General features: G+C 40.1%; 1 protein-coding gene and 1 long non-coding RNA gene across 4 annotated transcripts in view; both read right to left on the bottom strand.

Annotated features, from left to right (window-relative positions):
* Window positions 1-16942, bottom strand: part of CTNNB1 (catenin beta 1) — a 39183-nt gene extending 22241 nt beyond the window's left edge. For 2 of the 3 annotated variants that reach the window (XM_025461197.3, XM_025461199.3), the window contains exon 1: window positions 16719-16942. The gene's annotated coding sequence lies outside the window, so the exon portion shown is untranslated. Of the gene's footprint in view, window positions 1-15871; window positions 15988-16718 lie in introns of those variants that run through there. The other variant, XM_035704683.2, reaches the window with a different exon arrangement.
* A 1340-nt stretch (window positions 16943-18282) lies between these two features.
* Window positions 18283-21552, bottom strand: LOC112668717 (uncharacterized). Its single transcript, XR_003141824.3, has 3 exons — window positions 21359-21552; window positions 20593-20672; window positions 18283-20331 (listed from the first exon to the last, which is right to left on the bottom strand). It is a non-coding gene; the product is annotated as an uncharacterized LOC112668717 (long non-coding RNA).
* Between the last annotated feature and the right edge of the window lie 393 nt (window positions 21553-21945).

Here is a 21945-nt window from a genome sequence, read left to right as displayed (position 1 = left end):
CTTGGTGTCAGCTCAGGTCATGTTATCAGGGTATTGAGATCAAGCCCTGCATCAGGCTCTGCACTTAGCAGAGTCTGCTTGAGATTCTCTCTCTCCCTCACCTTTTGCCCTTCCCCCTGCTCTCATTTTCTTTCTAAAATAAGTAAATGAAAATCCTTTAAAAAGAAAAAAAAAAGATGAGAGACCAAAAGAAAAGCAGGGAAGCCAATCAGGAAGCCACTAGAAATTGTACATCATCCAAGTGAGAAGGGGTAGTGGATAACTATGTAGCCATTAGAAAGAATGAAAAAAAGATACATAGGGAAAAAAATCAACACATATTTAATATGCACAGCATTTGCAAATTTTAAGATATCTTTGAATACACTCCCAGAATTAAATTTATATAAAGAAAACATTAGTATTAGAAATGATGCCTGCCCAAGAAAACTTATCATTTAGCCCCATTATGTGTTAACCAGTGATAGCATTAAGGAAATGTTTTTAAGCATAAAAGGTAAGTGGCCTATAAAAAAGACTTTCTGCTAAAGAAATGTAGAACCTTCTCAGGCAACCATTAGTAAAGGCAAAACAACAACAAAACCAAAAAACTTAAATCAAACTTACTGCATTTCAAAATATTTTGACAAATGAAATTTAATTTTATCAATAATTTTCCTATTTTCAGTAATTTAATACAGATTTTCATTCAGTTCTTTTTCTATCAAAATGGCACTATTCTAAGCATCACAATGTAATGACAGATTTGACGGACTTATTTTAAATATATTTTACAACATAATTTTAGGATATTGCCTTGTAGTATCTGGTAAACATCTAATTCTGCCCTTGACATATTTAATATTGTATCATATTTAAATGCTTAATAATTTTAGTTCTGAATCTAATGTTACCTCACTGAATCTTCCTAGAAACCTTATAATGTCTACATCATTTGCCAAATTATCAGATTAAAAGCCTGACTAGCAGCAGTTAATTTCAGAGTATAACTAATAAACAGCTCAGTATTTCACAATGTTGCAGATCAATGCAAGAGAAAGGTTAGGAAAAAATACATTCTTCCAATAGAGATTACAAGAAAAAGAAATACATCTAAGATGTGAATCATTATATGCTTCATACTTTGACTCTGTGCCTAGCTAGATAGCACTACTGCTGATAAAAAAATGAAAAATTTTCAAACATGAGTATATTATGCCAAGGAGATAGGAGTTTCTTTCAAGAAAGAATTTATTTCTAGATGTTAATCTCTAGGTTCAGGTTATAGACAGAATTAATGGCAGGGACTCACTGACTTCTAGAAGTAATTAATGCATTGCTTTATATTCCTTAGCAATAACCTTCCTCTTTTTCACTTGTTATAAGTTTCCCACCATACAGCACACAGGCCTTAAAAAAAAAGTTCAATGTGTGAACTCTGTGAGGGCTAGGGCTGTATCTTTAGTTTCTCATTGTATCTAACAAGTGCTTAGCACATAGTAAGTTTTTAAATATTTGATGGACTGAATGTGCCCATAAGAAAATGTTTAAAAACTAAGCTTAGGAAAAATGAAATGTAATATAAGGCTATAGCCAACAATTATGTATAACCTATGACACTTCGTAAATACCTTTAGGAACATGAATTTATGAAAAGTGTATCTTATCTGAAACAGGTCAGCAAACTTTTTCTGTAAAGGGCCAGATAGTAATTATTATAGGCTTTGTAGACCATAAAACTGGACTACACCAAAATAAAAAGCTTTGGGCAGCAAAGGAAACCACCAACAAAATGAAAAGGCAACCTACTAAATGGTAGAAAATGTTTTGCAAATGATACATCCAATAAAGGCTTAGTATCCAAAATATACAAAGAACTTACACAACTCAAGACTAAAAAAGCCCCCAAACGTCTAATTAAAAACTAGACAGAGGACCTGAACAAATATTTTTCCAAAGAAGACCTACAGATAGCCAACAGACACATGAAAAGATGCTCAACATCATTAATCATCAGGGAAATGCAAATCAAAACCACAATGTGTATCACCTCACACAAACCAGAATGGCTAATATCAAAAAGACAAACAATAAGTGCTGGCAAGAATATAGAGAAAAGGAAACCCTTGTTCACTGTTGGTGGCAGTGGAAATTGGTGCAACCACTGTGGAAAACAGTATAGAAGATTCCTCAAATAATTACAAATAGAAATATCATATGATCCAGTAACTCTACAACCAGATAGGTATTCAAGGAAAACAAAAACACTACTTGGAAAAGATACATGCACCCCATGTTCACTGCAGCATTATTTACAATAGTCAAGATGTGGGAGCAACCTAAATGTCCATCCACAGGTGAATGGATAAAGATGTGGTATATACACAAACACAATCGAATATTAACTCAGCCATTAAAAAAAAAAAAAAAAAAAAAGGAATCTTGCCATTCCTAACGACATGGATGCACCTTGCAGGAAGTATGCCAAGTGAACTAATTCAGACAAAGAAAAATACCGTATGATTTCACTTTTATGTGGAATCTAAAAAACAAATGAACAAAAAAACAAACACTCATAAATAAGGGGAACTAGTGGTTGCCAGAGAGAGGGAAGGAGTGGGGGATGGGTGAAATAGTTGAAGTGGATTAAGTAACAAATTCCCAGTTATATATTTGTATTTTTTTCTCAGTTATAAAATAAATACAACCCAGAGATGAAAAGTATAGCATTGGAAACACAGTTGATAATATTGTCATAGTGTTGTATGGTGTCAAACAGTGATTAGGCTTATCATCATGAGCAGTAATGTACAGAACTGTCAAATCACTATGTTGTACACATGAAACACAACACTATATGTCAACTATACCTCAACAATAAGAATGTTTTTTTAAAAAAGATCTTTGTTGCAACTACTCAACTATTACAGTGTGAAAACAGTCACAGACAATATGCACAGTAACAAGCATGGCTGTATTCCAATAAAACTTTACTCATGGAACTGCAAATTTGCAATGTCATGTAGTTTCACATGTCATAAGATCTTGTCCTTCTTTTGACTTTTTAATCAGCCCTTAAAAAACATAAAAATTATTCTTAGTTCTCAGGCCATACAAAAACAGGTGGAAGACAGTAGCTGCCCATTCTCATCTATTTATTACATATTTTCACTGAGAATAAAAAATGAGTTTATATTTTAATTAACTATGTTAAACCTAACGTGAAGACAAGTAACAGAAAGTGGTTTTAAGTAAGTGAATAGGTTACTGAGGTCATATACTGCCTCTGCCTGTATCTTCAGAAACAGGTTATATGAAAAACTAAACTGGTACAAATGACATATGAACACCACATCAAGACCATTTATTTGGGAAAAACATCTCAGGCTATTAAAACCAGCACGGACTAAACCAGAATTTGGCTTCAATATATGTATGGCTCTTAATTTTTTTTTTTTTCTATGAAGACCTCCAAGTTTGTTTGAAGGACCTTTTAAACTGGCTACCAGATCCTTCCAAAGGTTTCAACCTGGAAATTTAAAAAATAGAGAGGACTCTGAGCCATCCCCATGGTTCTCTAACCCAGGAGAGCTGGGACAGGACTCTGGCATTGCATTTTTAAATCTGTTAAAAATGCCATACATGTTGCTCACACTGCAAAGGGCTACCACTGCAGAAGAAGCATATGATCTAACTCTTATGTATATATTAGTCAGCAACTCAACTTAAGTATAAAACGAATGTGACTTCACAGAGTAACCACTCGATGAGCTCCTTAAGAAACACCTCATCAAAAAAATAAAAAAATAAAAATAAACACCTCATCATTAAGACAACACAGATTCTTACTGTAATCTGCTTTTTTAAAAAGATTTTATTTATTGAGAAAGAGTGGAAGCGAGTGCACAAGCAGGGGAGAGGCAGAGGGTAAGGGAGAGAGAGAATCTCAAGCATATTCTAGGCTAAGCACCAGAGCCCCCCATAAGGCTCGATCAATCTCAGGACCCTGAGGATCATGACCTGAGCTAAAATCAAGAGTTGTATGTTTAACTGACAGCCACCCAGGAACCCTGATTCTTACTTCATCTTTAGCAATCTTCTATACCCCACCATGCACATGAAGTTTATGTCACTCTCTCAAACAAAGAACAGTTTTGCTGCCTGTGACAGCCTTACCATAGTAACAGGTTTCATAATCATGAGGCTCTCATATTTAGAAAGAGTAGCAAATTACAGAAAGTAGAGTGAGCTAGAAAGCTTTTACTTCCAAAATGTGACTACTTTTATTATCTCAATACAAAAAAAAAAAAAAAAATTTCAAGGAATAGCTCTAAATCTCTGTTCTATTTTTAGTCCAAAAATACACCAGTATGAGTCATAACCTGGAGGTATACAGAATGCCTCACTGGTATATTATCTTGTTTTCTTGATTTGCCAACTCGTGATGTTAATCACGAATTTTCTGTTCCACAAGTTTCCCAACAATTCCTTCATTTTCTCAACAGTTCAAGAACATTATAATATCAAGGGCATAAATATAATATATGTATAAATTTCATTTATTCAACAAATGTTTATGCAAATGCTACAAGCAAGGAGGTGTAATAGATTCTGGGTAGACAGGGGCAATTAAAACACACATGGTCCTTGAATCCTTGATAGGGAGACAGATAATAACTGAATAAACAACTGCAAAGAGCTATAGGTGTATAACTAAGCAACAAGTGGGAGAAGGGAGTAGAATGACACGAGGAAAGTGGAAGGTTCCTACTTAAGAGTGGCCAAAGGCTTCTTGACGGTAACCTTCAAAAGCAGAGACCTGAAAAAGGATGTAAAACACAGCATGTAAGGAATAGAGCAGAACATTCCAGAAACAAGAAATAACATGTGAAGAAGCCCAGAATCATGAAGACCTGATCACTTTTAAGAACAAAACCTTGAAACCAGTGTGTTTAATTATAGTGGAAAAGTGGGTACAATGAGATGAGGCTGAAAATAGCCAAATCATGTAGGGCTCTCTTGCCTTTCATAAGGAATTCATTTTTTTCCCCTAAGTGCTACTGAAAGTCCATGAAAGGTTGCAAGCTGGTAAATAAGAAAATCCCATGGAGTTTTTAAAGATTTTATTTTACTTGAGAGAGTGAGCACGTGCACGGGAAGGAGAAAAAGGGGAGGATGGGGAAAGAATCTCAAGCAGACTCCTGCTGATCTCAGAGCTTGAGGTAGGTCTCAATCCCAGGACCCTGAGATCATCACCTGAGCTGAAACCAAGTGTGTATGTGAATGCTTAATTGACTGAGCCACCCAGATGCCCCAAGATCCACTGAGTTTTTAAAAACTGATTTTGGTTATAATGGAAAAAACTGAAAGGGGACAAGAAATAAAGAAAGGAAACCTATAAAGAAACTATAACAAATAGTCCAGGTGATAGATGGTGGTGGCTTAGGGTAGTCACACAAAGCACAAAAAATACCTACACTGAAGACATACTCTAAAGTATGTCTCTAGTACTAGTACTAGATAGAGTACTAGTACTCTATCTAAAGATAGATTACAATAGGCTGGTTATAATAAATGAGAGAAATTAAAGTAGTATAAGAGGCATTAAAGAAGAATCTTGGGGATGCCTGGGTGGCTCAGTGGTTGAGTGTCTGCCTTAAGCTCAGGGTGTGATCCTGGAGTCCTAGGATCGAGTCCCACATCAGGCTCCCTGCATGGAGCCTGCTTCTCCCTCTGCCTATGTCTCTGCCTCTGTCTCTCTGTGTGTCTCTCAAGAATAAATAAATAAAATCTTTAAAAAAAAAAAAAGAATCATCATCTTGGGTTGCACAATTAGGTTGTGATACTGAGTTTATCGCTAAAGGGGAAGAGAAGGAGGAATATTTCTAGAACTCCACTGTCCAATACGTTACCTACTTGTCACATGTGGTTATTTACATTTACATCTTATTTTATTAAAAAAATGTAGTTTCTTCAGATTACCATATTTCAAATGCTCAATAGCCACATACTGGACAACCACCACAGAAAATTCAACTGGTGAGTGCTGTCATAGAAGGAAAAACGAAAAAATAAATTAAAAAAAAGATACCAAATGCTAAGCAGTCCAGCAAGACTAAAGCTAAAAAGCATTCACATAGTTGGGTCAACACGCAGGTCCAATAGGGAGCTCTATGGAGCATATTTACTGGAATAACGATAGCAGAACATGAACTAGAATGGGAGATGAAAAGTGGAGACAAATCCATAGGGACACACTGTGAAATGGAGCAGTGAAATAAATGGGGCATTAGCTGGAGGAAAATAAAGGGTGTCCAATTCTAGAACATTCCCCCAGCCAACAAACCTTTATTGAACACCTGTAACTTCCAGACACTCTTCTGGGTACCAGGGACACAAAATTAAGACAAGACCAGGAGAGGAAGAAAGAACAAACAATGTTACTTCAGAGTATAATTAAATGCCACAAACCAAATAAAAGAATATGATGAAATGAAAACGAGTGAACAGAAAGACCTAATGTGGAAGTGATATCTGAACATGAGCCATAAATGACAAGAAGGAACCATCTCTGCAAAGGTCTGGAATATCCAAATGAGGTAATGATTCACTCAGCACTCATTTACCAAGTAACTACTATGTAGTATGACTTTAGGCATTGGGAAGGAACAGTCAAGGGCACAGACAAAAATCCGTCTTTCTGGAGCTTACATTCTGGTAGGCTAAGAAAAAAGAAAACAAAAATAAAATGTGTTATCTATTATGTTACAGAGTGATAAAAGATAAGAAGAAACATAAAGCAAGAAAGGAGATAGGAAGTTAGGGAAGGACTATAATTTCAGACAGGACGGCAAGAAAAAGCCTGAAAGAGGTGACGAAGGGAACCAAGCTTGACCAGTTGGAGGAAAAAACTAAGCACAGAAGAGGAGGGGGGAAGTAGTAGGTGATAGTGCTGAAAAGAGGGGCTTGTGCCTTTCCTGAATGAGATGGTAAGCACCTGGAGGTTTCTGGACAGAAAAGTTACATGATCTATTGCTTTAAAAGGATTACTCTGGCTACTGTGTTCCTCTACATTTTAGAGGAACAAAGGTGTAAGCAGGGAGACCTGTGAGAAAGCATGTGCAGTAATCCAGGCAAATGATTACAATGGCATGGCTATGGTAAGAAATGATGAGGTTTGGGATATTTTCAAAGGGAGAACACACAAGATTTGCAGACAGGGTTTAGTTATACTGTGTGAGTCAAGGACAATCAGGTTAGAAGCTTGAGTAACCAGAAAGAATCCGTTGCATTTAGGAACCAAGAGAAGCAGCCTTAGGGGAAACTGGGAACTCAGTTTTAGATACGTTAAGTTTGTGATGTCTCTTAGACACCCCTAATTTTTTTCAAAATAGTTAGGTATTAGCATTAGAGTTCAGGGGAGAAACCCATTCTAGGGATATAAATTTGTAAGTTATCAGCAAAATAATGTTATCTGTTTAAAGCTGTGAAACTAGGTTTTTTTTTTTTTTTTTTTTAAGGTGGTCCTAAAACAAACTCTTAGCCACATAAACAAAGAGGTCGGAGAGAGAACAGAAAAAGTAAAGGAGACTAAGAAGGAACTGACAATGAAGTACAAAAAAAACCTGCTAGCAGACACGGTGGCCTAGAAGCCAAAGAAAAAGTGTTTCAAGCAACTATGCCAAATGTTACTCATAGAATAAATGAAATGAGGACTAAAATTCTTTAATAATGGTTGCTGGTAGCAGTTCAAAAGAAAAGTGTATATAAGCAAATTTTTTCAAGGTATTTTGTGTAGGTGGTGTGTGAATAGGGAGACAGGAAGAAAAATGTTTTAAAATGAGATAAACACTACAGTTCATCCACAGTGACAGAGAAAGTAAAGGGAACAGTCACAGATATGGGAACATGCAGGAATCCTTTCAATTATTCAATATGCTTAGTGAAATAGAAAACAAGGGCATTAGATGAGTGAGAACAGGGGAGGAGGTACTGGGATGTTTGAGAAAAAAAGAAATACAGTCATAAAAGAGGGTGAACTAACAGAACAGAGACCATTGGGCATGAAGCCAGAAAGGGATGAAGTTGTTGAGAGTATGTACAAGTAAGTGATTATGATTCAACATGAAATTTCAGCTAGATATAAGTGAGGGTGAAGGATACGGAAAAGCTTGGATAGATTATAGGTTCTGGTGGAGCCGAAGGACTGTTAGAATTCAAAGTATTTACCAGAGGAATAAGACAGCAGGACACTTGAAATGAGATTGGGGAGGCAAGGTATTCTAAGACCTGACAATGGCAACATGTGGACACGATTTAGAGTGAAAAATAAGATCACTGGAGAAGAAACCAAGGAACTAATAAATAGGCCAGAATATTGGAAGCATCTTTTTTATCAAGCCAGACCAGGACACCATAAGCAGCTTGTGCCAGATTATAAATCAACACACTGTTTCCTTTGTGGGGAAAAAAAAAAAAAAAAAAGACTTGCTACGAAAAAAGTCAACTGCACTCAACTAGTGAATTTGGTGACAGGTGATTTATATTCTGGCACAAACCCCTTATCATAATCCATACTAGTAACAAACAGTTCAGACCAGATGACATTTTGAGTATCACTGCTCTACATGAACACTGATATCACCAAGAATTATGACAGAAATAAAGACGACAGTGAGCCAAGCTAATAAAGTGTTCAAGGAAGGAGAGAAAGGACCCTCACTTTTTCTTCTTCTCAAACATCCCAACACTTCCCTAGGAAGTTGGTAGATGACTGAAATAAAGAGTGGTAGTGAGTAGTATAATTTGATGGCATGAGAGTCAAAGTTTGGAGTTCTGGAAAATAATGGTTAAGACGTGACAATGAGAAATAAAAACACTTTCTCTACCTCTTGGTTTAGTAGTAAAAGGTGTGTAAAAAAGGTACTGGGAGAGCTGTAAGCTCAGGGGAGAAGCCAGGTTACAGTGGGAGTAAAAAAGAGAAGGGAACATTCCCAAAATATGCTGAAAATAAAAGGGGTTTGCTGATGACTAGGAGTTATAGAAGGCACACTGAGTGAATTTCAGGAGAATGATAAAAGGTGGCAGATGGGAGACCAAAAAAGCAATGGGATTAGAATCTGGAGGGACAAGGCTAACACAGAAAAGTCAGGTATAACTAAAAGAACAAAATCCTTGAAAAGGCATGGGTCAGGACTGGCCTCTAACCAAGATATACTATTTCCTCCTTTTTAAAGATGGACACTTGATGCAGATTGACAGAGTGGTGAAGGAGTTCCTGCTTAGCTTCAGATGGGCGAGATGGGACTCACATAGAGTGGAGAAGGTTAAATAGTCTTCCTGTCTTAGAGCTTTCTAGAGAAATGTAATATGATCTGGGGTATAAGGCAGAGGGAGAAACCCGAGGCCCTTCAGCATAAAGCCAGGGTAGTCTTCAAGCATAATTAGTAAGTATTCTTAAAAAAAAAAAAAAAATCAAATTTTCATATTTCCCAGCTTCCACTTTTGGAATACCAATTTAACTATCATTACTCTGCCTCACAACTGACCCCCAATCTTCAGATATTCCAAGACTTTTAATCTCTTAAACTTTCTAACCCCTCACTTCTTATTCAATGGGAAATAGAATCAGATTGGCACTGATTCAGGACCCAGGAAAAATGACAGCAGAATTAAGGTAGGAAATAATGACATACAGGACAACTATCAGATACAGAATAACAGTTTTACTACATGAATGGATCACAGAAATATTCATAATTAGAAAAACAATATAAACTTAATTTCACAGTCTCATGTGGCTTTTCCAACAGAATATCTTCTATATAAAAAAATAACTAGAGTTGCCAGAATAGAGACTAAACTTACTAACCTATCCAAAGAGTTCTATGTTCACACATACTAGGTTTCCTGTAACATTTAATGTCTTCTCTTGCATCTAACTCAACTATTAAGTAGATTGAAGTAATGTCTGACACTGCTGCAATCTTTCAGCAGCTCAGAAGAGAATTTAACTGTCTAAGCCAACACTTTCTACATAGCGGAATGGAATACAACTTGGGAATCTCCAGTTAGATAGAAAAATGTTTCCAAGACGCCCTTGTTCCTGTTTTACACATATGGCATTCATCTGGTATCTGGGAAAACTCAAAGACAGACTCACTCCCTACATCCTTACCCCCAAACCACTTAATTATTCTTTAAAAAAAAAAAAAAAAAAAAAAAAAGCTTGTAACAACTACCCCTCAGTGTAGCAAATTACTACAATCATTTAAGATCATCTTCAAACTGCATTCCCATGAAATTCTGCAATAAATCTAACTTCTCACACTTTTACATGAAAAACGTACAATAAAATGTATGTATGTATGCACACATACATCACAGCTATTTCAGCTATCCTAAAATCCTTTTAATAAAAGCAGCTTTACAGGCATTTTTAAAAATATCTCCCCCCCCATTTTTAAAATAATTATTAAACCTGTTACAAATCAGTTAAAAGGAAACTATCAGTACAGCAATGTGTGAATTATGAAAACAAAACTGTGGGAACATTAATGAAGAAATGGACAGAAAGAAATAGGGGAGAAAATGGGAAGAGCTATGAAGCATTTTCACCCCAGCATTATCCAGCTGTTCACACTATTCAAACTGCTTTGGAGGCAGAGGGGGTAGCCTTTTCAACAAGTTAAAGAGGTAGGAAATTTCTAGAATATTACAAGAGAAATTTTACAGTAAAGTTATATAGGAATAGTGGGAGAGGCCAAGGAGTAAGCATCCCTGAGATAGCTGCTCTGTGAAAACTCCACTGATCAGTTTTGTTTGTATTCTATACCGTATCATATACATACACAACTGTAGCATTATTTTCAGATACTGCATTTTCCCTATGCACTGCATTTTCAGCCCAGACACAGTTTGATTTAAAGACATAGTTTGCAGACTAAACACTCAACTTTTCTAATTCTGGAAATGAAAAACTTCATCTTAGCAACAAAAGATTTAACCAAAATCTATTGAACTGCCTGCATAAACGTATTCTGAGTAGTAGTATGCATTAATTTAAGTAAAGCTTACATTCAATTAACCTTTCATTATCTAAACTTTGCTCTGAAGTTTTGGATTTGGTCTGATAATAGTTTATGTTAAAAGTGTAGACTTCAGATAAAAACCAGGACATGATTTAAAGACATCAATAAAACTTCAGGCTGACAGGACTACGTACACGTAGCTAGAATATGTCCAGCATTTTTAATATCATCACAGATTAAAGTTTTGGTATCTCTTTTAAAAATGCACTTTAAAAAACTATAATTAAGAAGATCGAGTTGTTAGTTCTCCTTTTCCTTGACCAAAACTATAATTCCTAAATTCAAGTGAGTTTCCCAGATTTCACGAACGAGTTAATACAAAAGTGCTTTTAAGTTCCTAATGATAGAAGGCATTTTCCAAGGACCTAAACATGGCCCTAATAGTTTAATAGTCTTATTTCCTGTTATATGAATCCACAGATTTGTATTATCCTCAGTCATTTAGTAGAATCATTACCATAAGGAACTTACTCTAAATGGGACTACTGAAGATGTTACAAACTGGCAGTAGGTATATTTAATTTGTGCTTAATAGTGTCTTAAAACATGAATTTCACTCACCAACATGTGCAAATCAAAGGATGCACATTATTCTGCAACAACAACAACAACAACACAGATGATGTGGCAACATGAACTATAGTCCACACACACAAGCTGGAACTGAAGACTGGCTACTTAGACTGGACTTACACTCTCCAATTTATTGTATTCCACAAGGTCTCAGTTACCCTATATGGTCTGATCCTAGAAACATGAGTAGCCATTCCCACTAGAATAGAAAACCAATCCTTTATGGCTTTATGAAAGCAATCTTACTTTAGTCACCTATTTGAATGTCAAAATGTTGTATATTATAGTAATGAAGACAAGCAGCCAATTTCAAGAGATAAATTTAGTTCCTAATAGAATCTTTAAGTAAGCTGTATGTACAAACTTTTTAAAAGAACTTCTACATCCATATCTCATGAAAGTCTTGGAAAACTGGAACAGCAGCTATTCGACCTTAAGAAACAATAAATGATGCAAATACTAAGAAGCAACTTGAACATTAATTCCAAAAATGATCCTTTATGAAAAAACACAATCTATTTTCAATAATTTACATAAAACAAGGCATTCTTGCTGTGTTAAAAAAAAACTCATAATAATGTATTTCTTGAATAGTAAAAAATCATCAATGTTTTCAAAAAATTAAATTTCAAAGGCAAATGGAGCACGTGATGTCATATTACTTCTCCACAGTCAAGTTTTCGATTTCACTTCAAACAGGCAACATTTTAAAGTTTTTCTAAACTGATTTTCCATAAAATTAATATCTGACTTTCAATTTCAAACTGGATCAGAATCCAGTTTGAAACAAGGATATTTATAAAATAATATTAATAGAAACATAAGAATTTTAATACAGGAATAGGGAGAAAGGTTTTCACTGAAAAATTTAAAGGGCAAAATACTGGCATAGTACATCCCGACCCACAACCTTAGACAATAAGAGCCTATAGTATAACTAGGGCATTATAGTCTAGAGTTGACATACACTGAGCTAGTTTGGTTTCTATTTCTTAACAGAAATATTCCTTGATAATATAACTGAGTTGAGCACTTATTCATGTTTTACTGTGTAACTGATTTTAGACAAATTGACAATTTTTTCTGAGTATTTTAGTTTCTGTAATTCTTTAAGATGACAAAACACATGATCTTTTACCGCCAAATTATTATAGTGAGTTTTTAATTTTATCACCATGATATATTCAACCTACTTAAAGTGGCCTACACTAAATGTAATCCCTAATTTAACTTTGATCTTTCTCCTACAAATATTGGTTGAGATGACATTTTCTCAAGCCAATCTTTTAATTACCAGTATTGATATAGATAAGTCACTCTAGAATTCAAGAGGTTTTTTGATTGATGCTTTCTCATCAGAACTATTCAAAAATATATTCCACACAAACTTGATGGGGGGGGGGGGGGAATCACAAGCATTACATTATATCCACTGGAGGGCACTCAACATGACCAAAGCATGCAATGAAAACATGCCCTAACACTACTCTCACTCAGCTGCTGCCTCAGATTTGAAGGAGACTCTAGGGGTGGGTAATGACTCTTAAAAGAAGAGGTGCCCACAACTAACAAATTCACAAAGGCAGTTGAACTCTAAAAAGGGGTTCCTAATGTGACTTTCTCTGTTAAGAGCATCTTTTTCTTTAGAGAAAGTAGACTTTATGCATACTTTTTGTTCAGACCTCCGCAGATGGATCTAGGTTTCAAACTCAAGTCAAGCTGTCTCGCATGAAACCCAAAAACAGAAGCAGCATTCTTAAGTAAACAGAGGAAATAAAGAACTTTCTCCTGAGTTTAAATGATGAAAAACTATATGAGTTAGTTCCTGCTCATTTCAAGCAACACAAATCATGTATTTTCCCTTCATGGAACCTAAGTATATACTTATTTTAGCCTAGTTCTCTATCACACAATTAGAACAGTATTACATAAACGATGGTCTGTTAAATAATGAGAACGGATTCTGCAAATCAGTATCCTCTATATAAGGGTACAGGAGGCAACAGCTACATGCTCTGGAATAATCAGAAGCAGTTCCTAGGCTATGTTTACTACTTACTTTTACGGTATAAAAATGTTTTTAGTCGAGCCTATTTCAACAAAAGATATATCCCCAACAATTCCCAGCAAGAGAGCTACTGTAACAAAACAAAGTTAATACAACTAATGTTTTCATAAACGATGTCACAAGTCAGTATGTAGCACTACACAAGAATTTTAAGGCTTTATTAGAAGTTTGTCCTACACAAAAATCATTCAAGCTGGGTTAGCAGTTAAGCATACTTCCAACCAAGCTCAAAAGCTACCACCTACCTGTCTGCAATTATTGATTATCAACAACTAGTAAACCATGAAAGGTTAACAAATTCATGTTATAACTGGACAGATTATGTTCTTTCATTTCAATAACACAAAAGTTTCATTTGACTAAATATACTTAGTCCATTTTTGGCGATTGTAATTTCACTGCTACTTGTAACCATAAAAAAGATATTCAAACTTTTGAGTGATCCACATCCCTAGCTAGATCAACGATAGTTATGCTCCTCTTCCTACCCTCCCAACAATACAAAAGGATATCTACACAGTTTCCTTAAGTGCTACATCTTCAAATACCCTTTGAGAAATCTGCCTACTTCACGTCTTCCCTTCCTATTTGGGGAGGCAAGTACCTATTAAAACAGGCACACAAAACTTTATTTATATGAACAATTTTTATTCAAGTCATAACTAGTAGCAGAAGGAAGCTCAATTCAGCTAGGTAAGTTTTAATATTTGGAGTATACATGCATTCTACATAATCATCTTAGCAAAAGACGAAGATTAACAATTAGTTCAAAAGAAGGAAAACTACAATACTTCTTGACACTTGACGACCAGTGAATGTTTTACTTTATTAACACCTTATTTTTAAAGCTTAGCTTTCTCTGAAAGCTATTTAAAATGACTTCCAGCCTCTGAAAGAGTTGCAAGCTTAGTACTCCACACAAGGGAGGGCTCTAAGTTGCATGCTATACTAAACTTCCTAGTGCATTTTATTTCCCCTTCAAGGACTTCAGACTTGAATAGTTTCAGCATTCCTTTAATCCTATAGAACAGTCTTCTGCAAGTTTTTCAAGTTACTGTTGCAATCACTTTAGGGCCTTGGCCTTGTACATGGCCTTCGGAACAAAGACTGGGTCAAAGTAATGAATACTGGGTGCAAATTAAGCAAATTTTGAGAAACGATATTCTCAAGTAAACCTTAATGGTACTCTTTGTCTTAAATCTAGAGATTGTGTGGGTTTAAACGTTAAAGTAAAATAAACACTGCAGCAGCCCTGGTTTGGACCCAAAACAAAGCCTCCAAAATAGAAATTTATGTCACTAATTTAAGCAGATACCTAACGGCAGCGTTTTGTACATTTCAAGCTACTCTACTCTTGTAGCGCGAAGACGAGGTAACACGAAGATACCTAAGGGTACTCCATGTTCACCAACTGACAATAATGCAAGAGCTTCCTAAATTCCACACAAAATACTTCATAACTTCAGCGATCTGAAAAACATTAGCCTAGACTTTATCAAAGGATAGCCGTCTCTTCAAGTTGATGTCTAGTCTAAGCCACCACTATTCATGACACAAAGCTCTCATTTCATTAAAACCACTCCTCGATTTCCTTTTGCCGACCTCTGCATACCAGCAGGCCAGTCTCTCTTCATTCACGACTCACAAACTCGGGGGGGGGGGGGGGGGAGGCCACAGATGTCTGGAAGATAGAAAGTATGGAGACAATGCTCCCTCCAAAAGGGAACAGAAAACCAAGGAAACAACTACACCCAACTGCCGAAGCTTTTTAAGTTTCGCGGATCCAGGAGCAGGCTTTTTGAGAAGTTCCTAAGTCTCGGTTCAAAATCCTCTCCCCCGAAACAAAACACTCAAAGAAGTTGCAACACTTGAATTCTATGTGGTCGATTTCGCAGCGGGGGTGGGGTGGGGGTGGGGGGTGGAACTCACCCTGCTGGAAAGAATAGTGCCCTAAAAATCATGTTTAGCTGCCATAAAAGTATTTGAATCAATCGTTTTCTACCAACGAGATCCCGAGGCACTCCGAAGCCGAATCCCGCCCTTCCCTTGGCAAGAGCCAGTAAGCCAGGCGCCCCGGCCCCCGCCCGTTCCTACCAGGGTCTCACGCCCACCGCCAGGAACCCCAGCGACCCGGGGTGCGTGGCCCGCCGCTTTCACTCACCTGGCGCGGAACGAGAAAACACACGCGCAGGGCACGGGTCTGTGTGTGCAAGCCTCACTGACGCATCGCGCCGTCTGCGCTAGTAGTTTGGTTCCTCTAAGGTTTAAAGTTGCCTGGATCTAAACAGGCACCAGCGCCAAACTCACGGAGGCAGGGGATAGGAAAACAGTAACAATCCTCTCAAGAATTCCCTTCCTTCGCCCCTTTAAGATCGAGACGAAGGAATCCGAGCAGCAAGTCCACTGGCCCTACCGAGCCGGCAGACGGGACCCGGGCGGCGTCCCAGGCCCGGCGCCCGGACCCCAACTCCCCGCGGCGGCCGGGAAGGCGGAGCCCCCGACCCGCGCCCCCACCCCGCCCCCGCCCCCGCCCCCGCCCCTCGCCCCGGCCCGGAGCATCCCGAGGCGCAGGGTCCCTCCCCCAAACTCGGCCGCGGCCCGAGCCCCCGGACGGAAGCCACAGCCGCCCCGCGCCCGCCCCCGCCGGCCCTCCAGCTCCCGGACGCGCCCTCGCGTCGCCCCCTCCCCGCGGCGGCGCCCCCGGGGCCCCGAAGAGCCGCGCGACCGGAACCCGGGCCCGGCCGCCGCCCGCCGCCCGCCGCCCGCCGCCCCCCGCCCCCCGGGCGCGGCCCGCCCCCGCCGCCTCCCCGGCGCCCCCAGCCCGCGGCCCCCGCGGCCCCCGCCGCCCACCCCGGGCCTCCGCGCCGCGCAGGGCCCGGCTCCCCGCCGCCGCCGGGACCGCGCGCCCGCGACGAAGTTTGGCTCGGAAGAGGCAGCGGGAGCAGCCGCGGAAGCGAAGCGAAGCGAAGCGAAGGGAAGGGAAGGGAAAGGAAGGGGCGCCCAAGCACCTCAGGGGGACGGGCTCCTCCCGCCGCTGGCGTCCGACCGTCCTCGGCCTGCGGTGGCGGCTCGGCGGGGGCTGGAGCTGCGCCGCGGACCTTCCTCCGTCTCCGCCTCCCCCTGCGCTGCGCTCCCAGGGCCGGGCCGGCGCGGCTGCCACAGACCGAGAGGCTTAAAATGGCGCCGCACAAGGAGCTCTTATAAGTCGCGCAGGGGCCGCTGTATCCTGCCGCCGCCGGCGCAGCGCGGAGCGTTCCGCCGCGCGAGGACAAGGGGCGGGGCGCCGAGAGCGGCCGAAAGTAGTCCCCGCGCCGCCCCGCCCCGCGCCGCCCCGCCCCGCCCCGCCCCGCCCCGCGCCGCCCCGCGCTCGCCGCCGTCCCGCCGCCCGGGGCCGAGGCGGGGCGCCCGCGCGCTCCCCGGCCGCTCCCCGCCGCTCCCCGGCCGCCCCCCGGCGCTCCCCGCGGGACGGGCGGGACACGCGCGAGGTCGCCCGGCGGCGCGGCTCCGCGGGACGGCGGGCGAGGGCGCCGGGGGCCGTGGGGGCGGACGCCCGCTTGCCTCGCGCTGCCCGCTGCCCGCTGCCCGCTGCCCGCTGCCCGCTGCCCGCGGGAGGCGGCCTCTCGGCGCTGGCGCTCGGGGGCGGGGGAGCGCGGCTCGGGCGGCCTGGGCCTCGCGCTCCCCGAGCCGTGCGCCGCCGCGCGGCCCCCCAGGGTCCGGGCCGTGGACCCCGCGCCCCGGCGGGAAGTGAGCCCGGGGCCGGGCCGCCCGCGCCCCCCTCCCCGAGGCCGTGGACTCTCCGGGGAACGGGCGCCGCGTCCGCCGCTCAACAAGTCGCACCGGAGCCCACGACTGGCGGGGACGGATGCGCTCCAGAGCCCCGTCAGTTAGCTTAATTCTTACAGATTCCATTTTTATCTGGCTCCACGGTGCTACCAGCAATAGATTTATTCGTGCGGATGTTTCTTTGGAGGAAATGCATTTCGAAGGTGATACTTTTGAGACATCGATGATGTTGTTTATGGAAGGAGTCATCAATTAGGCAGCTTGTGATTTTTTTTTATTTTTGACTAATTTTCGACTCCTCAAAAACACTTCCTAATTCGTCTTAATAGGCCGAAGTTGAGTCCTCATTTCCCTTGGAAAGGTCCCGATTGTCATCCAGCAAGATTGGCATTGATTAAAGCTGAAACAATTATGATCGATCCACTTTGTCTATTGTTGATGCTTATTTTTCCTCCAAAGCAATGGAGAGTGCAAAAAGCAACAGTGAAAGTTGTCTGGAGGCTTTTATCCCTGTAATTAATGCGTGCAAACAATAGGTCTCTATACATAGGTAAGAGCAGAAAACCTACTTATTCACCCCTGGAGTAGCATATGTAGTTTTAGGCAAGCTAACGTTTCAGGGCCAACATGTTCTTTAAATAATTTAAATAAATAGTTTCTTCCCCCGTGTTAAAGATATTTTACTACATACACTGGTAACGCTTAACTGCTATGACCACACTAGTGCAAAAAGTACACGCACTGAGATGATTTTTGGTGAGATCCATTGTCTGGAATTACTTCCTCATTTGTCTCTTTGCTAGTAATTCTGTAGCATTAAATAAGCCAGTGGCGATGAGCTCTGCTAGTCGGAATCCAAACACATTATACAGAAAAAGTTATTTCGTCAAAGCGGTGTTTCTCGTATAAACTCGAATTGTAAATAGCATTTCCAGGCACTGATCCCCCCAATTTTAATCCTCACATATAGTATTAAGGAATATGCAGTTGATTTGACTAGAGTCAGACATTTAAAATCAGATGACTGATTAATCAATAGTTGAAGAATTTTTTTATGGATGTCTCCTTTTTCTATATTCAGTTTCTGTGGTGTTTTTGCTTTTGTTTCTTTGCACTCTCTTAAAACTGGTTAAGACACATTTGCACCATTCGAGCATCTAAGGGATAAACTCTTGTATGTTTGTATTTTTCTTTATTCGGATGCCGAGATAATTGAAGCGTTTTCTATCACTTAGATATCTTGATCTAAATTTGGAATTAAGATTTTTAAATCCCTGCTAATGCTGTAAGCAAACACAATGTTATTAAAGGAAATGTAAAATTTGCAACAATACAGTAAGCTGTTTTTCCCATCAAATTGAAGTGTACTGAAGAATTAGTGGGTAACTAGCATTTAGAAAAATTTGTTGAATGTAACAGATTGCTCAGAATTTTTATTTGCTTCTCTCAAACAACAGAAATTGTCCCAATTGTCTCACCGAAGATATGACATGAATAACTTCTGTGAAATGAAGACAAATGCTAACATTAAGCCAAGGAGAAACAGAAGCATCAAAATACCTGATGAGCTGGTGAAATAAGTGGTTTTGTCAAATTGCTTTTTTCAAAATTGACCTTGGGCAATATGTTTCATAAAAACACTTGGTTATCTTTTTACACCTTTTTCTTCTAGAGCTGGCCATTGGGGTTTGACATAAATTAATCCATTTTAATGCAAAAGACTGCATTAAACAACAACAGCAACAACAACAACAACAAAAATGCAGAAGACAAATGGTTCTAAATTTCAGGCTCTGTGCCTAGAAACCCAAAGTGTCTCCAGCTGGTTTAACAGAGGAAGTATTACTTGTCATGATATTAGACCATTGGCGTATCAAGCAGTGACTACATGGAACCTGAAATGTAAAAGCGCCCCTTCACTAAAACATACACTTTTGAATCACCTTTAGGCACAGAAAAAATGCTCAGATTGTGCGCTTCCAACAGAAACATTAGTCAAGTCAGCACTGGAAAGGAGGCCCATTCACTTTTTGGATAGTTAACTATCAAATCCACTAATTAAACATTTATTGAGCACTAAGACAATGAGCTTCCTTTAGAGAGGGGAGTGAGTGACTGGCTTCTTTTGATTAGGTCCCTTAAATTAATGTATAATTGTGGCTGTTAATCAATCCAACTTAAACGTAAACAGAGACAGTAGAAAATAAGCTGTGAAACGAGGGTGTGGTCTCCTCTGGACTCTATATCCGAATCTCCTTGGGAAGAAACCTCTCCCAGCAGAAAGGTAAGACTAAATAGTATTCCATGCATTTATGAATAGTAAGTCCCAATTTCCCTAAGAAGTTCTGTTAAAAATATTTCTTCCTGACAACGTGAGAACACTGGACAATAATCAGATCAGCTTTTCATTTAGCAGCTCATCAAGTGGCTATTTATGGATTGGGACTTTTGATTTGCAATACATCATCTCAGGATTCAGTGTTATCTTTTGATTTCTTTCCAGCTGAACAGGCTAAGTAGTTGTAAATACCTCTTGTCAGACTACATGGTTGGCTATTCTCGCACACAGAAGTAATCTAGGAACCCACTGGGCAAATTCGGGCGGAGAGCCACTGTGGAAAGCTTGCATCGGGTGTGCACTGCAGAGCGAGGGAGGGGCGGTGAAGGTGGTGGGAGGCGATGGCCATGGTGGTGGCCGTGGCAGCAGCAGTGGTAGCTGTGATCATGGCGGCTTCAGTTATGCCAGGAACACGCTTCCTGCTTGGAGTTGCATGTCCTCGAGGCCTTCCTTGGTTTGACACAACAGTCCTTGCCATACTAAGGAAGCACATTTAATGGCTACCATAGAAAGTGTGAAGGAAAAGCAATGGAGACATCATCCATGATATTTAAAGAGCACAAAGGTATATGTTTCTCAGTGTTTCTAAGAAATAAGATAAATACCGCTGCATTGCAAGGAAATCACGCTTTGGAGACATACACACCCCCCCCCACCCACCCACCCCCCACACCCCTCTATTAAAAATTTCAAAATGGTTGCAGATATCTCATTCACAAGAAGGTTAAAGGCGTTTCCCATCGCAAGAAGGATTAACTTACCGGAGGATTCTGGGACTGCAGATGTATACTGCGGCAAAATCCTAAATTCATCGAAAAAAATCATTTCTGGACTCCAGCTGCTAAAAATAATAGAATTATAGTAAATCATGGATAAGATTAAAACAAGCCATTTTCACATTCCAGAGCGTTCGGAAAAAAATGATTCTTTTCTTTTAACTCATTTCTTAAACAATGCAAATTTTAAAGTAGCCTTTCTTTCCAGAGCACGCAGCGCCATGAAATCGATAATTTTTGATCTTTCGGTTAGTAGGCAACATGGTGAGCTATTGCAGGGACTGCAGGCAGCAGACATGTTCTTGTCAGCTAAAAATTTTCATATTGTTTTTGAATCCATTGAGATTTGTAGATGTGATATCACCGGTGTTTTTTGTTTTAGCCTGCACTGGGCTATGGGGACGCAAACTCTCAGTTTATCGACATATACATGTCTATTGCTTTATATATATTAAAAACAGGGAGTCTTACTGGATCTTAAACAAAAAATTATGTAAAAGGAGTGGCTGGTGTGATTATAATCCCATCATGCAGGGTCCACGGTTCCCATTTAGTGAAATTTCGCAGAGGGCAACTTCTTAAGAACATCCCTGCTGTGCAGAGTGAAAAGCATGAACAAACCAAAGACAGAATTCATCTGTGTTTATATTTTACAAACAATGAAAAACCTACTCTTTGTATGCCTCTTTTCCCCCACCTTATTATTTCATGAAAACTGCAGCATTTTCCCCGCCCCCATCCAAACACTCACCACCCCAGCATTGCAGTGTTCCGTCCCTCTTTTGCTTCTCCTTCGTCTTCTTTTTCGCTTTCACAAATTCTGCACGCGCCATCTTTGTGTGGGGTGATTCTTTGCTAATTTCAGTGACCCATTCTCTTACAAATCGGTTCAGAAATAGAAAATTATAGTGCGCTTTGGGGCTTAATTTGCCTAAATTTCTTTCAGTCTTCCCTTCTGACATAGAAAAATGGAAACGACAGGGGGGGAAGCCCCCCAAAAGAGAGATATTTCTATTATTTCCATAACCTGTTGTATACAGTGGTGATAAAAAATATTATTAACATAATAGCAACAGCTGCAGCCTAAATAGAAGCTATGAGATAATTAATGTGCTACAACAAATTAATTTGCTGCAGGTGCCTCTGCTGTGAACTGAGTAACCCATGCCATATAAAGTCTAAATACAATTATGATTCCCCCCACACACTAAAGCAAAATACGGAGCAAAATGTCTTGTTCGGTAAATATATGCATGCCTATTGTAAAAAAAATAAAATCCTCCCCAGCCCTTTTCCCCCTTGGCCCCCATCAAGCCATCTCAAATGGTTTAGTCATCA

The sequence above is a fragment of the Canis lupus genome, chromosome 23 (assembly GCF_003254725.2).
Source record: "Canis lupus dingo isolate Sandy chromosome 23, ASM325472v2, whole genome shotgun sequence".
NCBI classification, from domain to species: Eukaryota; Metazoa; Chordata; class Mammalia; order Carnivora; family Canidae; genus Canis; species Canis lupus.
This window is presented reverse-complemented; position numbering and strand designations above follow the sequence as displayed.